The following is a 13,993-nucleotide window of genomic DNA, read 5'->3' as shown; positions in this document are numbered from 1 at the left end:
TGGATTCCTCTTTGCTTAACCAGAACCCAGAAGAACAGATGACCCAGAGATTTATGTCATGCTTTATTATATATTAGCAGGATGTAATTACACAATATGCATATTGTTGTTACATTATGAGACGTTTTAAATGTGTTAGAGGTGAACTTTAGGGTTCAGCACAGTATCTCCAGTTATAAGGATATTTATTAATGAAAATAGATTATAAAAAATAAAAAAGAGCAAGACTGGTTAGAGGCAGCAAAGATGAGCTTCATCCTCCGTTATCCATGAGGGGGATGGATGGATGGATGGATGGATGGATGGATGGATGGATGGATGGATGGATGGATGGATGGATGGATGGATGGATGGATGGATGGATGGATGGATGGATGGATGGATGGATGGATGGATGGATGGATTATGGATGGATGGATGGATGGATGATGGATGGATTATGGATGGATGGATTATAGATGAATGAATGAATGAATGGATGGATGGATGGATGGATGGATGGATGTATTCATCATATTGTGTAACATCAGCGTAATAACTATAACATAGAACTGTAAATATCAGGAGACATTTTATCAAAACATATTTTATTAATAATAAAACAACATAAATTATTTTTAATGAATTAATTCTGACTCTAAATCTGAATGAAATTGTTTTCACAGATTCTCTCCTGCTCATAAATCCCTGAAGAAGAACCTTTTTCTGCCGTGTCAGAAACAGCAGGAGTCAGAACCAAAGGTTCTGTTATCTCTGGGTCTGGTCCGGCTGCCGTCAGGTTGACCTGGTTCTGTTCTCCAGGCCCGGTCTGGCTGCAGCCACGTGGTCCTGGTGGATCCCCAGATGGGTTTTTCATCAGCCCAGATGTTTTTATGGCTTCTGGGGCTCCAAGGTTCATGTTCTTCTCTCATCTCTGTTCTCCCAGCGAAACACAAAGCATTCTGGGAGCCTTCCTGCATTGGACCCAGCAGAACAGAACCATGCGTGCTGCCAGGCAGCTTAATGCAGCTCAGTTCACAGCTGCTTGTTCTCGGTCTCAGGCGTCTGAAGGCAGCGGGTTCCTCTGCAGATGAAGAAGGTTCCTCAGAGAAGCTGTTTTTACTGAGGAACACAGAACATTTCCTCTGTCTTCGTTTTAGGGGCAAATGTCCCTAGCTTGATGAGCCTCAGTGTCTGATGACCCTCTGAGATGTTTCCAGATGTTTCCAGTTGTTAACAGAGCTGTAGTCAATCAGGACAAGGAGCAAAGACCTGTGAGGGTCACCTAACACCTGTACTTCACACCTTTAGCTTACACCTGCAGTTTAGACCTGTCGTTTACACCTGTGGTTTGCAGTTTCAGTTTACACCTGTAGTTTACACCTGTGGTTTGCACCTGTAGTTTACACTTTTAGTTTACACCTGTGGTTTGCACCTGTAGTTTACACTTTTAGTTTACACCTGTGGTTTACACCTGTAGATTACACCTGTAGTTTACACCTGTAGATTACAGTTTCAGTTTACACCTGTAGTTTCCACCTGTAGATTACACCTGTAGTTTACACCTGTGGTTTACACCTGTACTTTACACTTGTACTTTACACCTGTAGATTACAGTTTCAGTTTACACCTGTAGTTTACATCTGTAGTTTACACCTGTACTTCACACCTTTAGCTTACACCTGCAGTTTAGACCTGTCGTTTACACCTGTGGTTTGCAGTTTTAGTTTACACCTGTAGTTTACAGTTTCAGTTTACACCTGTAGTTTACACCTGTGGTTTGCAGTTTTAGTTTACACCTGTAGTTTACAGTTTCAGTTTACACCTGTAGTTTACATCTGTGGTTTGCACCTGTAGTTTACACTTTTAGTTTACACCTGTGGTTTGCACCTGTAGTTTACACTTTTAGTTTACACCTGTGGTTTACACCTGTAGATTACACCTGTAGTTTACACCTGTAGATTACAGTTTCAGTTTACACCTGTAGTTTCCACCTGTAGATTACACCTGTAGTTTACACCTGTGGTTTACACCTGTAGTTTACACCTGTACTTTACACTTGTACTTTACACCTGTAGATTACAGTTTCAGTTTACACCTGTAGTTTACATCTGTAGTTTACACCTGTACTTCACACCTTTAGCTTACACCTGCAGTTTAGACCTGTCGTTTACACCTGTGGTTTGCAGTTTTAGTTTACAGTTTCAGTTTACACCTGTAGTTTACACCTGTGGTTTGCACCTGTAGTTTACACTTTTAGTTTACACCTGTGGTTTACACCTGTAGATTACACCTGTAGTTTACACCTGTGGTTTACACCTGTAGTTTCCACCTGTAGATTACACCTGTAGATTACACCTGTAGTTTACACCTGTAGTTTACACCTGTAGATTACACCTGTAGTTTACACCTGTAGATTACACCTGTAGTTTACACCTGTAGTTTACACCTGTAGATTACACCTGTAGTTTACACCTGTAGATTACACCTGTACTTTACACCTGTAGATTACACCTGTAGATTCAGACCATCCTGCAGGGAAGCAGTTTATAGAACAACAGAGAAATAATAAACATGCAAGAGTGAAAACTTTGGCAGTTAATGAAACATAGTGAGGATTTGGTCAAAGAGCAGCATCACTAAGATTATGACACAGCTCGCCAACATTATCAGCAGGTTTCTGATCTTTTTCTGCTTTTGCTTGAAATCAAGCTTCCAAGTATTGATAATAGTCGTTGTCTGATGTTCAGCAGCAGCCTTCCACTGCATAATTAGGCCTGAATGATGTATCAGGATCTGAAAATGTTTTATTTTTGTGAGGTGGTAAATTCTACGTTTCATCCTAACTCTGATCTTCTTCATTACTGTGCTGCATCATGTAGAAGAAGAAGCAAAGGGACGGCTGATTTTCTGCTGAGTCAGTGGAAACATTGATCCATGAGGTTTCCACTGACTAAATCTAGAAGTTCTGTAACTCTGACCGCTGGGCTTTCTGTCTAACCCTGGCCTCCTCCCCTCATCCCTCTTCTAAAATCCTTTTAAATCACTGCAGTTTGCAGCAGTTTTCTCCATCTTTCTTTGACAATCACTGCTGCATTCAATCTAGACTTCTTTGTGTTTGTCTTTAGATTAAATGCATTAACTGTTCAGGGAGGTTTTAGGGTTAGTTCTGTTTATTTCTTCCAGAAAGCATCTTTCAGGAAGACGGACTCTGGCTGAATCCGATCCGGCTGCTTGGCAAAGAGGAAACTGGGATTTTAACCCATGAAGCATCAGAGCTGCTGAGCAAGGCAGCGTCTCAAAGCCTCGCCTGAAGAAACTTTTAACCCCCAAAAAAAAAAGAAGAAAAACAAAGAAAACTTTAATATTTTTAATAGAAAACAAAATCTGCAGTCTCTAGATAAGATCCTAATCTGGCCGTTATTTAATCTCAGTAAACCAAAGCGGATCGTTTTCTGGGACCTTGACTGTCTGGTTTTGGGTTGAGATCCCTGGCCTGCCTCATCCTCTGCCGATGCGGAAACACAGACGAGCTGAGAGGAGCAGAGAGGGCGGGGAGGGCGGGGAGGGCGGGGAGGCGGTTGTCAGGAGGAATATTTGGTTTGATTCATAGCAACGTCTCAGAAAGCAGGAGCAACATCTGGAGGAGTCAGAGCAGCGCAGACACAGGCCTCCCCTCAGAACCAGAGGAGCAGCAGAGGTTACTGTAGTTCAGCTGAGAGGAAGAGGAGGAGGAGGAGGAGGCTGGACACGTTTGCTCCACATGATGAAGAGCATCTGGGTCAGCACCAGGAGGCTGGGCAGGGAGGGAAGATCCAGAGGAAGAATCTGAACGGATCACATTTAATTCCTAAATATTTCCCACCAGATCTGAGCGCTGCAGCTTTATGAGTTATACGTCATGTTCAGGTCTGCCAGCAGGGGGCGCTGCTCACCAGCATGAGCTGCAGACCTCACGCTGCAATTAAAACTAAAATAAAACTAAACTGAATTATGAGTTTTTTCAAGCTGATGGGAAACATTTGGTTTCTTTTCTTATCATTTACCTTCGTTTATTAGTTTGTTGCTAAACCCTGAGAATCCTTCTCAGGCCCCTTAACTTCCTGCTCGCCACACCTGTCAGGCCTCAGGCAGTAATCAGGCTACCTAATCGTGTCTCAGTGCTGCTCCTTAACCAGCCTCCTTCATGCACCTATCAGAACCAGAACCAGAACCAACTTTATTTACTGGCCTCCAGGTCATGACAGGAGGATCGGATCAGGTTACAGACCCAACAGGTGAGTTCATACCTGTCCATGAAGCTCATGGACACGTTCTCATCAGTGATTTACTGCAGGTAGTATACTGACTGTTAACGACCTCTCTGCAGAACCCCGCTTTGAAAATTGAAAACTATTAACCAGTGCTCCAAACTGTAGGGTTTATATGTGAGGTCCTCGCTGTAGAGAGCTGTGCTGTGTAGAAATAACACCTAAATAAAGGTTTAAAGGTTTTAATCTACATGAAACTCGTTAAAACCTATAAAGTTAACACACCCTGCTGATTAAACCCAGTGAGCTCTGTACAGGACAGAGGTCTATGTACCTGTTTATCTGTAAGTCAGGCTGTTTCCTGCAGGGAACACTTGACTGGAGCCTGAAGAACAAGGAAGTGATCCGGTTCTGATCCGGTTCTGATCTGACTGACTGTGGCTGAAAGCGGAGGAAATCAGGACCAGAATGAACGGACCTGTTTGATGCTTTTTAATTTTCTATCAGAACTCAGCGACATTCGGCTTTAAATTGTTTATTTTCTGCCTCAGTTTGAGGCAAAGCAGGAGTTTCAGTCTGCAGCTGCAGCTGCGTCCTTGTTTCCTGCTGCTGTAGGAAGTGAACATTGTATTATTTTCCTAATCCAACAAAGATTAACCAAACGTGTTGGATCATACAACCCGGCTGTGCACGCAGGTACATCCTCCTGCTGCCAGCGTGGAGCAGGCTCTGCGCTGGCGGTACCGTTCCTCCTGGATCCTGACGGCTTCCTGTTTCCTCCTTTCTCTCCCTCTGCCTCCTGGCGTTCCTTGGTTCTGCGATCAGATCCTCCTCCCTGCTGGTTCTGGGTTAATGCTGCTGATTCAAACATGTTGACTCACTCCTGCACCTTAAATCTGCTCCAGAAGCACACAGGAGTCACATTTATCTGCGTTCTCTGTGTGATCCAGCCGCTGGTTGCAGCATTTCCTGAATGATCAGATGAAACGTTTTTGGGGTTTCTGCGTTAAAAAGCTGCAGAAATGACCCAGAGACGCATTCTGGATGTTTAAAGCGTTTTAACCGGCGCCGGCATCATGAAGCCTGTGACGCTGAGGAGAATCGAGGTTTTCACCTGATGTGACTCTTTGTCAGTCGGTCGGATCCAGATGACGTCAGGTTCAGCATCTCATCAGGTTCAGCACCGCATCAGGTTCTCGCTTATAATGAGAGCCTGGATGGTTGCTGCTGGGGTCAGAGCTGGATTCGTGGTCCTGTCAAACAATGAACAGATCAAACAGTGAAGCCGTGTGTCTCTCATTCACCGCCTGGCTATGCCTGGATGGCTCCCTAAGGTTAATTAGTTTAGTTCAGTTTAATTTAGTTTAGTTTAATCTAGTTTAATTTAGTTTAGTTTAATCTAGTTTAGTTTAATCTAGTTTAGTTTAATTTAGTTTAGTTTAATCTAGTTTAGTTTAATCTAGTTTAGTTTAATTTAGTTTAGTTTAGTTTAATCTAGTTTAGTTTAGTTTAATTTAGTTTAGTTTAATCTAGTTTAGTTTAATTTATTTTAGTTTAATCTAGTTTAGTTTAATTTAGTTTAATTTAGTTTAGTTTGTTTAATTTAGTTTAGTTTAATCTAGTTTAGTTTGTTTAGTTTAGTTCAATCTAGTTTAGTTTAATTTATTTTAGTTTAATTTAGTTTAGTTTAATTTAGTTTAATTTATTCACCTTCAGCTTTAGTTTGTTACCACAGCAGTAGCTCTGTTTCACATTTCGACCACCTCCATCTCTTAGCCTCCAGCATATCTGCCTGTCGCTCCTTCAGGACGTGCATCATCATCATCATCATCATCATCATCATCATCATCATCATCATCATCATCATCATCATCATCTTCATCATCATCCTGTCTCCTCCTCTCCTCTCAGTTCCTGAACATTTCTCATAAATGATGTTTGTTGAGTCCTGATGATTCTGCATGTGGGTCAGAAACCTGCAGATGTGTCACATCAGCATCAAACCTGTCAGTAAACTCCGTGTTGGTCACCTTCAGTCCATCATCTAAGGTCCACAGCTTCTAGCTTAAGGTTTCTCAGTTAATGAAAGCTGCATTAAACCAATTCTGTCTTCGTTCATCTCAGGAACATCTCAAGGCTCCACACATTTCTCTATCTCTCCTCCAGCAAAGGGAGAGCTGAGCCTGTCCTCCTGCTCCATGGACCTGACATCCTAAAGAAAAGTCAGGAATGAGAAGAGCAGCTCAGCAGCTCCCTCTGCTGGACCTCCTGAGAGCAGGAACACATGGAAATGTCTTTATTTCAGCAGTTCTGATGTCTCTGCTTCAGCTAAACAGGAAGAAAACTAACGATCAAACGTGTTAATGGATGGTCCTCCTGTTACGTTCCTCCGTGGACTTTAGTGCTTTAAAGCTGAAGGTAGAAGGCTGGAGCAGCTCTGAGGTCAGCGGCTAGTTTCTCTGGGAATGACGATAATTCACAGCCATGGTGACAGTCCTGTCCATCTGAGACGCTGCAGGCTGTAAACCGACCCCATGACACCCAGCAGCACCGTCTGCTGACGCTGATAGACGCTCCACATCTGGCAGGAATGAGGCTGACGCTGATAGACGCTCCACATCTGGCAGGAATGAGGCTGACGCTGATAGACGCTCCACATCTGGCAGGAATGAGGCTGATGCTGATAGACGCTCCACATCTGGCAGGAATGAGGCTGATGCTGATAGACGCTCCACATCTGGCAGGAATGAGGCTGACGCTGATAGACGCTCCACATCTGGCAGGAATGAGGCTGACGCTGATAGACGCTCCACATCTGGCAGGAATGAGGCTGACGCTGATAGACGCTCCACATCTGGCAGGAATGAGGCTGACGCTGATAGACGCTCCACATCTGGCAGGAATGAGGCTGACGCTGATAGACGCTCCACATCTGGCAGGAATGAGGCTGACGCTGATAGACACTCCACATCTGGCAGGAATGAGGCTGACGCTGACAGACGCTCCACATCTGGCAGGAATGAGGCTGACGCTGATAGAAGTTCCACATCTGGCAGGAATGAGGCTGATGCTGATAGACGCTCCACATCTGGCAGGAATGAGGCTGACGCTGATAGACGCTCCACATCTGGCAGGAATGAGGCTGACGCTGATAGACGCTCCACATCTGGCAGGAATGAGGCTGATGCTGATAGACGCTCCACATCTGGCAGGAATGAGGCTGACGCTGATAGACGCTCCACATCTGGCAGGAATGAGGCTGACGCTGATAGACGCTCCACATCTGGCAGGAATGAGGCTGATGCTGCTGGAAGCTCCACATCTGGCAGGAATGAGGCTGACGCTGATAGACGCTCCACGTCTGGCAGGAATGAGGCTGACGCTGATAGACGCTCCACATCTGGCAGGAATGAGGCTGACGCTGATAGACGCTCCACGTCTGGCAGGAATGAGGCTGACGCTGATAGACGCTCCACATCTGGCAGGAATGAGGCTGACGCTGATAGAAGCTCCACATCTGGCAGGAATGAGGCTGATGCTGATAGACGCTCCACATCTGGCAGGAATGAGGCTGACGCTGATAGACGCTCCACATCTGGCAGGAATGAGGCTGACGCTGATAGACGCTCCACATCTGGCAGGAATGAGGCTGACGCTGATAGACGCTCCACATCTGGCAGGAATGAGGCTGATGCTGATAGACGCTCCACATCTGGCAGGAATGAGGCTGATGCTGCTGGACGCTCCACATCTGGCAGGAATGAGGCTGACGCTGATAGACGCTCCACATCTGGCAGGAATGAGGCTGATGCTGATAGAAGCTCCACATCTGGCAGGAATGAGGCTGACGCTGATAGACGCTCCACATCTGGCAGGAATGAGGCTGACGCTGATAGACGCTCCACATCTGGCAGGAATGAGGCTGATGCTGCTGGAAGCTCCACATCTGGCAGGAATGAGGCTGACGCTGATAGACGCTCCACGTCTGGCAGGAATGAGGCTGACGCTGATAGACGCTCCACATCTGGCAGGAATGAGGCTGACGCTGATAGACGCTCCACGTCTGGCAGGAATGAGGCTGACGCTGATAGACGCTCCACATCTGGCAGGAATGAGGCTGACGCTGATAGAAGCTCCACATCTGGCAGGAATGAGGCTGATGCTGATAGACGCTCCACATCTGGCAGGAATGAGGCTGACGCTGATAGACGCTCCACATCTGGCAGGAATGAGGCTGACGCTGATAGACGCTCCACATCTGGCAGGAATGAGGCTGACGCTGATAGACGCTCCACATCTGGCAGGAATGAGGCTGATGCTGATAGACGCTCCACATCTGGCAGGAATGAGGCTGATGCTGCTGGACGCTCCACATCTGGCAGGAATGAGGCTGACGCTGATAGACGCTCCACATCTGGCAGGAATGAGGCTGATGCTGATAGAAGCTCCACATCTGGCAGGAATGAGGCTGACGCTGATAGACGCTCCACATCTGGCAGGAATGAGGCTGACGCTGATAGACGCTCCACATCTGGCAGGAATGAGGCTGATGCTGCTGGAAGGGGCAGGAAGAGGTTCACCTGCAGAAACATTTGGTCTCCAGTCTTAAACCAGACCTCATAACCTCTGTGGTTCCTCAGCTCACATCTACATGTAGTGATTTCATTTCTAACCCTATCACATTAGCCAGAACCCCCCCCCCCACACACACACACACACACACGCACACACACACACACACACACACACACACACACACACACACACACACACACACACACTAAGGCCGTCAGATGAAGTCATACAAATGTCAAAGCTGCTGCATATCTTACATTCGTTCTGCATGCTGTCACACACACACCTGCTGCCATGAACACACACATTCATTTATATATATGAGCTACATGTGTATTTATATATTATAAATAACTGTAAAAGTGTGGAGTGATAGAATAAGGCTGCTATCAGGAATTTATGTAGAAAACTGAGTATCCAAACTAATTATTATTAATTAATATTGAAGTTATAATTGTGTAATTAAAGAAAAAAGATGACTACACTGTTAAGTTAAAAATGTTTTACTTCCTCTCGTTGCTGTTCAAACAGGTCAGTTTTAATAATATTGACATATTTAGCATATAGTAACTCATACCTAAGTTTATAAACCTCAGAGCTGGAGCTCTGTGCTCAGAGACGGCTGCTTTTAAAGGTTTTTATTGCTCCAGTGCAGGTTTTAGTCGCTGCTGTTCTAACCCGGCCTGTTCTCTGGCTGAAAGAACCCTGAAGGTTCCTTGATGTCAGATTCCTGCTCCTCCGTGTCAGATCGTCTTACCGCAGAGTTTCCAGCGACCGTCTGGACCGAGCCGCCTCTGACCCGCTCAGACGCGTCCGTCCTCCATGGCAGAGAGCTATGTGTGTGACGACAGGCCCTGTAAATGCAGACGATGTCGACACATGTCAACGTTTGTAGGACAAATAAACGTCTATGACAGTAAATATGTAAAACAATCTGTTAGCTTCTGGATTCAGGATTAGCTCCAAGGAGTGAGATTATAAAAGTCACACCTGTTCCCAGTAAGCCAGCGTGACCTCTGACCCCTGTCTGCTGTCACGCTGCAACAGCTCCGCCATCTTTATGGGTCCAGTTGTTGACTCAGAACCTGAACCTGACCTTCTCTGCAGCGGGCCACCAGCAGCGCCATCGGTACCGCCGGTAAAACATTAAAGCAACTGCTGCTCAACAAAAACAGAAATAAAACACAGAAATGTGAAAAATAAGACTGGATTAGATCCAAAGCTCGGTGAAATAAATCAGTAAAAAAATTTAAACGAGCGAACCGAGGGCGGCTCATGTCCGGCTTTAGACATTTATTGTAACAAATGTGATTTTTTAGACTCCTGTCTGACAAGCAGGATGAATGTCAGCAGTGAGGGAACCTGATAAATATGAAGGCAATGCAAGAATGCAAGCTGGAGGTCACTGATACACAGAACCAGAACCAGAACCAGAACCAAAACCAAAACCAAAACCAGGACCAGAACCAGAACCAGAACCAGAACCAGAGAGAAACCAGCAGAGAGCTACATATCAGGGACATCCTCACAGATCCTGATGGAAAACCCAAGCTTCCCTTTTGTTTTAATGTTTAACATTTTACCATTATTTCATTTCCCCGCTGAATTTATATCCATGGTTTTATTCATATTTACACGCATTTAATTTAAATACCATTACTTTAGTCAGAAGAACTTAAGGAAATAAATGCAGTCCTGCCTGGATGGCTACAGCACAGCTTGGAGTCTAATTAAGCTCCAACAGATTTATTAACTGATTTGAGCTGTGAGACACAAGAAATCATGTCATTAAAATCACACACACACACACACACATACACATATATATATATATATATATATATATATATATATATATATATATATATATATATATATATATATGTGTGTGTATATATATATATATATATATATATATATATATATATATATATATATATATATATATATGTGTGTGTGTGTGTGTGTGATTTTAAACATAAAAATCACACACACACACATGATCAACAGGTTGATTCTCTGGTAAATTTACTGCATAAATGGAACTAAAAGTGAGTAAAATGTATTTTACATTTTACAGACTGTATTTTTACCCCTAAAATAAGATAATTAGACATCCTGCATTGAAATAAGATGATGGAGATGAATTGTTCTTATTTTTAGTGCATAAATCTTACTTCGCTGGCAAATAATCTTATTTACCTCCTCAAATCAAGAAAAACAAAACTTTGAAGAAAATCTTACTTACTCTAAGTTCCCTTTCTGCAGCGTGGCCACCGTGTTCTTTTGGGTCAGCAGTGGTTCTGGCCTTAAATCTCACCCATGGAGGCCATTTTGGCTCAGTCTGTTTCTTATCGTTAGACCTTAGCTGAGGCCTGCAGAGCTTCAGATGCTCTGCTGGGACCTGCTGGATGATTGTTGATAAAGCTGGGGCGACCTCCACAGGGAGGGTTCTCCACTGTCCCACGTTCTCTCCATGGGTCGAGGTTCTCCCTGAGGTTCTCCCTGAGGTTCTCATTAAGGTTCTCACTGAGGTTCTCACTGAGGTTCTCCCTGAGGTTCTCATTAAGGTTCTCATTAAGGTTCTCCCTGAGGTTCTCCCTGAGGTTCTCATTAAGGTTCTCCCTGAGGTTCTCCCTGAGGTTCTCATTAAGGTTCTCCCTGAGGTTCTCCCTGAGGTTCTCATTAAGGTTCTCATTAAGTTTCTCACTGAGGTTCTTAAGGCCTTAGAAATGGATGTGAGATCCTCACAGCACAGACTCAGATGTCAGAGTCTTTGTTTCTCTTCTGTCTCCTAAGCTTCAGATCAGAGCAGGAAGTGTTGCTGTTTCAGAGCTTTTAGCCTACTTCGTGCTGTGAGACGGGTCCTACCAACGGGACTTACCGGTTCCACAGGCCAGGCCGTAATCAGGCCTCAGCGGGGATACTGACACGTTTAAATAAGACAGAAAAGCCCTGAATGTGTAAATTAACGTGTTTTTACAGCCTCTAAAGTTGTTCTCTGGTTCTCCGCCCTGGAACAGCTACTGGTGCTCAGAACGGCACCAGAACACCAGAACCAGAACCAGAACCAGCCGCTTATAAATAACACAACCATCATCAGGATCTCTGCGCCGCTGCTGACCTTCCCTCCACTTCTGATCTCACCAGAAATGAAGAAGCAGGAGCAGATTTAGGTTTGGGAACCGCTGGGCTTTTATGTCCACAGATCCAGAATTAAAGTCGGTGTTACTGACCCAGCACCAGAGGAGACAGATCAAGACCTTTGAAAGGTTCTGGTGAGTCCAGCTGGGCTTCTCAGACTGGAGGAGAGGTTCTCCAGGGTCCAGGGTGGAGGAGGAGAAGTCCTGGAGGTTCAGAACCTGGCTCCACCACCCTGAGCTGCAGATGTCTCCTAAACCGTCCCAGAAGCTCTGGGTCCTCGGTTCTGGCTCAGTTCTGGACTCATACATGTGGTTCCAAACTCAGCTGGATGTCCAGGATGAGCAGAGGTCTCTGGGATGAGACGCGTCCCCCCGTCCCCCCGTCCTCTCAGCGTGAGACGCACTGAGCGCCAGTCTCTGCAGGACTGGATTCAGTTCTTCATGTGAAGTCAGGCGCTCTGCAGGGATCAGGAGGCTGGAATCATCTCAGCTTCACAGCGTGAAGACAGACGTCGCTGGACTGGAGATCTGAAAGGTCGTCTGAGGACGTTGGCACAGATTCAGCTCTGCGTTAAATAAAAACATTAATAATAATAATGATGATTATTTCTGAGCTGCCAGAAACCGCCTGGATCAAACTCTAAATACATAAAGACTCTTTACTTTTCCTGTTTGTCTCATTTTATTTATAGAATTAATTATATGTTTAATAACATTTCGACTGTAATTATGTATTTTTCTGCTGTGATTTTCATCTACACCCCAGATGTGTTTTTTTACTGTTTTATTTTGCTTTTCCAGGTCCATTCAGTTCATTTATAAACTATATCACAATGTTTTTATTTTATAAACTGAGTTTTTGCTCATTTTAACTCTGAATGTGGCAGAATTGTGTTTATTTTTATCTTTTTGTTTAATATTTTCTTTATTATGTAAACTCTGGAATTCTGGGTTTTATTTTATTTTTTTAAATTGTTTAAATCTACCTGGTTAATGATATAAACTACAGCCACGCCCTTCATCAGCCGGTGGAACCACAGACTAGAGGAACTTTAAATCTAGAACCCTCACACAGCGCCACCTGTCAGTCAGACTGCGCTCTGCTGGGGTTAATACTCCGTTAACGAGTTTACCAGTAAGTCCCTCCTCTGAGGGACGGAGCTGTAACCAGAACCAGAACCAGAACCAGGGTCTGTACGGGGAAACCTCTGAGGAAGTATCAGTTCCTCTTGTCAGAGTCAGGTTAAACATTAGCAGCAGGAACGGCTCGTTGTTCAGGTGTTCTCAGTCTGCAGCAGATGTTTATTGGCCCCAGGTGGTTCCTCTTCTGCAGGAACTCTCTGGACCTCATCACATCAGAACCATCAGAGGGACTGGACCTCTGACAGAGGCTGAAACATCTGGATAACCCAGACCTCCGTCTCTCCAGCAGTCTGCTTATGGTCCCCCTGGGTCTCTGTCCAGTGGGTTGTGCCATGAAAACCTCCACAGGGAGTCACCCTGAGGCGTCCTGGTCAGGAGGCTCAACCACCTCAGCCGGTTCCTTTCGATGCGGAGAAGCAGCGGCTCTACCCCCGAATCTCAGAGCTCCTCGCCTTGTCTCTAAGGCTGAGTCAGCACCTTTCGATGTGGAGAAGCAGCGGCTCTGCCCCCGGATCTCAGAGCTCCTCACCTTGTCTCTAAGGCTGAGTCAGCACCTTTCGATGTGGAGAAGCAGCGGCTCTGCCCCCGGATCTCAGAGCTCCTCACCTTGTCTCTAAGGCTGAGTCAGCACCTTTCGATGTGGAGAAGCAGCGGCTCTGCCCCCGGATCTCAGAGCTCCTCACCTTGTCTCTAAGGCTGAGTCAGCACCACTCCAGAGCCCTGGGTACCTGGAACACCCTGGTTCCCTTTCTGACTGCCCCACTCTCTACCAGCGTTAAGGTTGTGGGTTAGAATCCTGGAGCCTTTCTGCATGTTCTCCCTGTGGGTGTGTGGGTTCTCACCAGGTACTAATTAATGAACTGGTCTGGTAATTTCCCCTGAGTCTGTCCTGAGTGTCTGTGG

The sequence above is a fragment of the Fundulus heteroclitus genome, chromosome 22, assembly GCF_011125445.2.
Source record: "Fundulus heteroclitus isolate FHET01 chromosome 22, MU-UCD_Fhet_4.1, whole genome shotgun sequence".
NCBI classification, from domain to species: Eukaryota; Metazoa; Chordata; class Actinopteri; order Cyprinodontiformes; family Fundulidae; genus Fundulus; species Fundulus heteroclitus.
The sequence above is the reverse complement of the archived record's forward strand: the minus strand, read 5'-3'. Positions refer to the sequence as shown.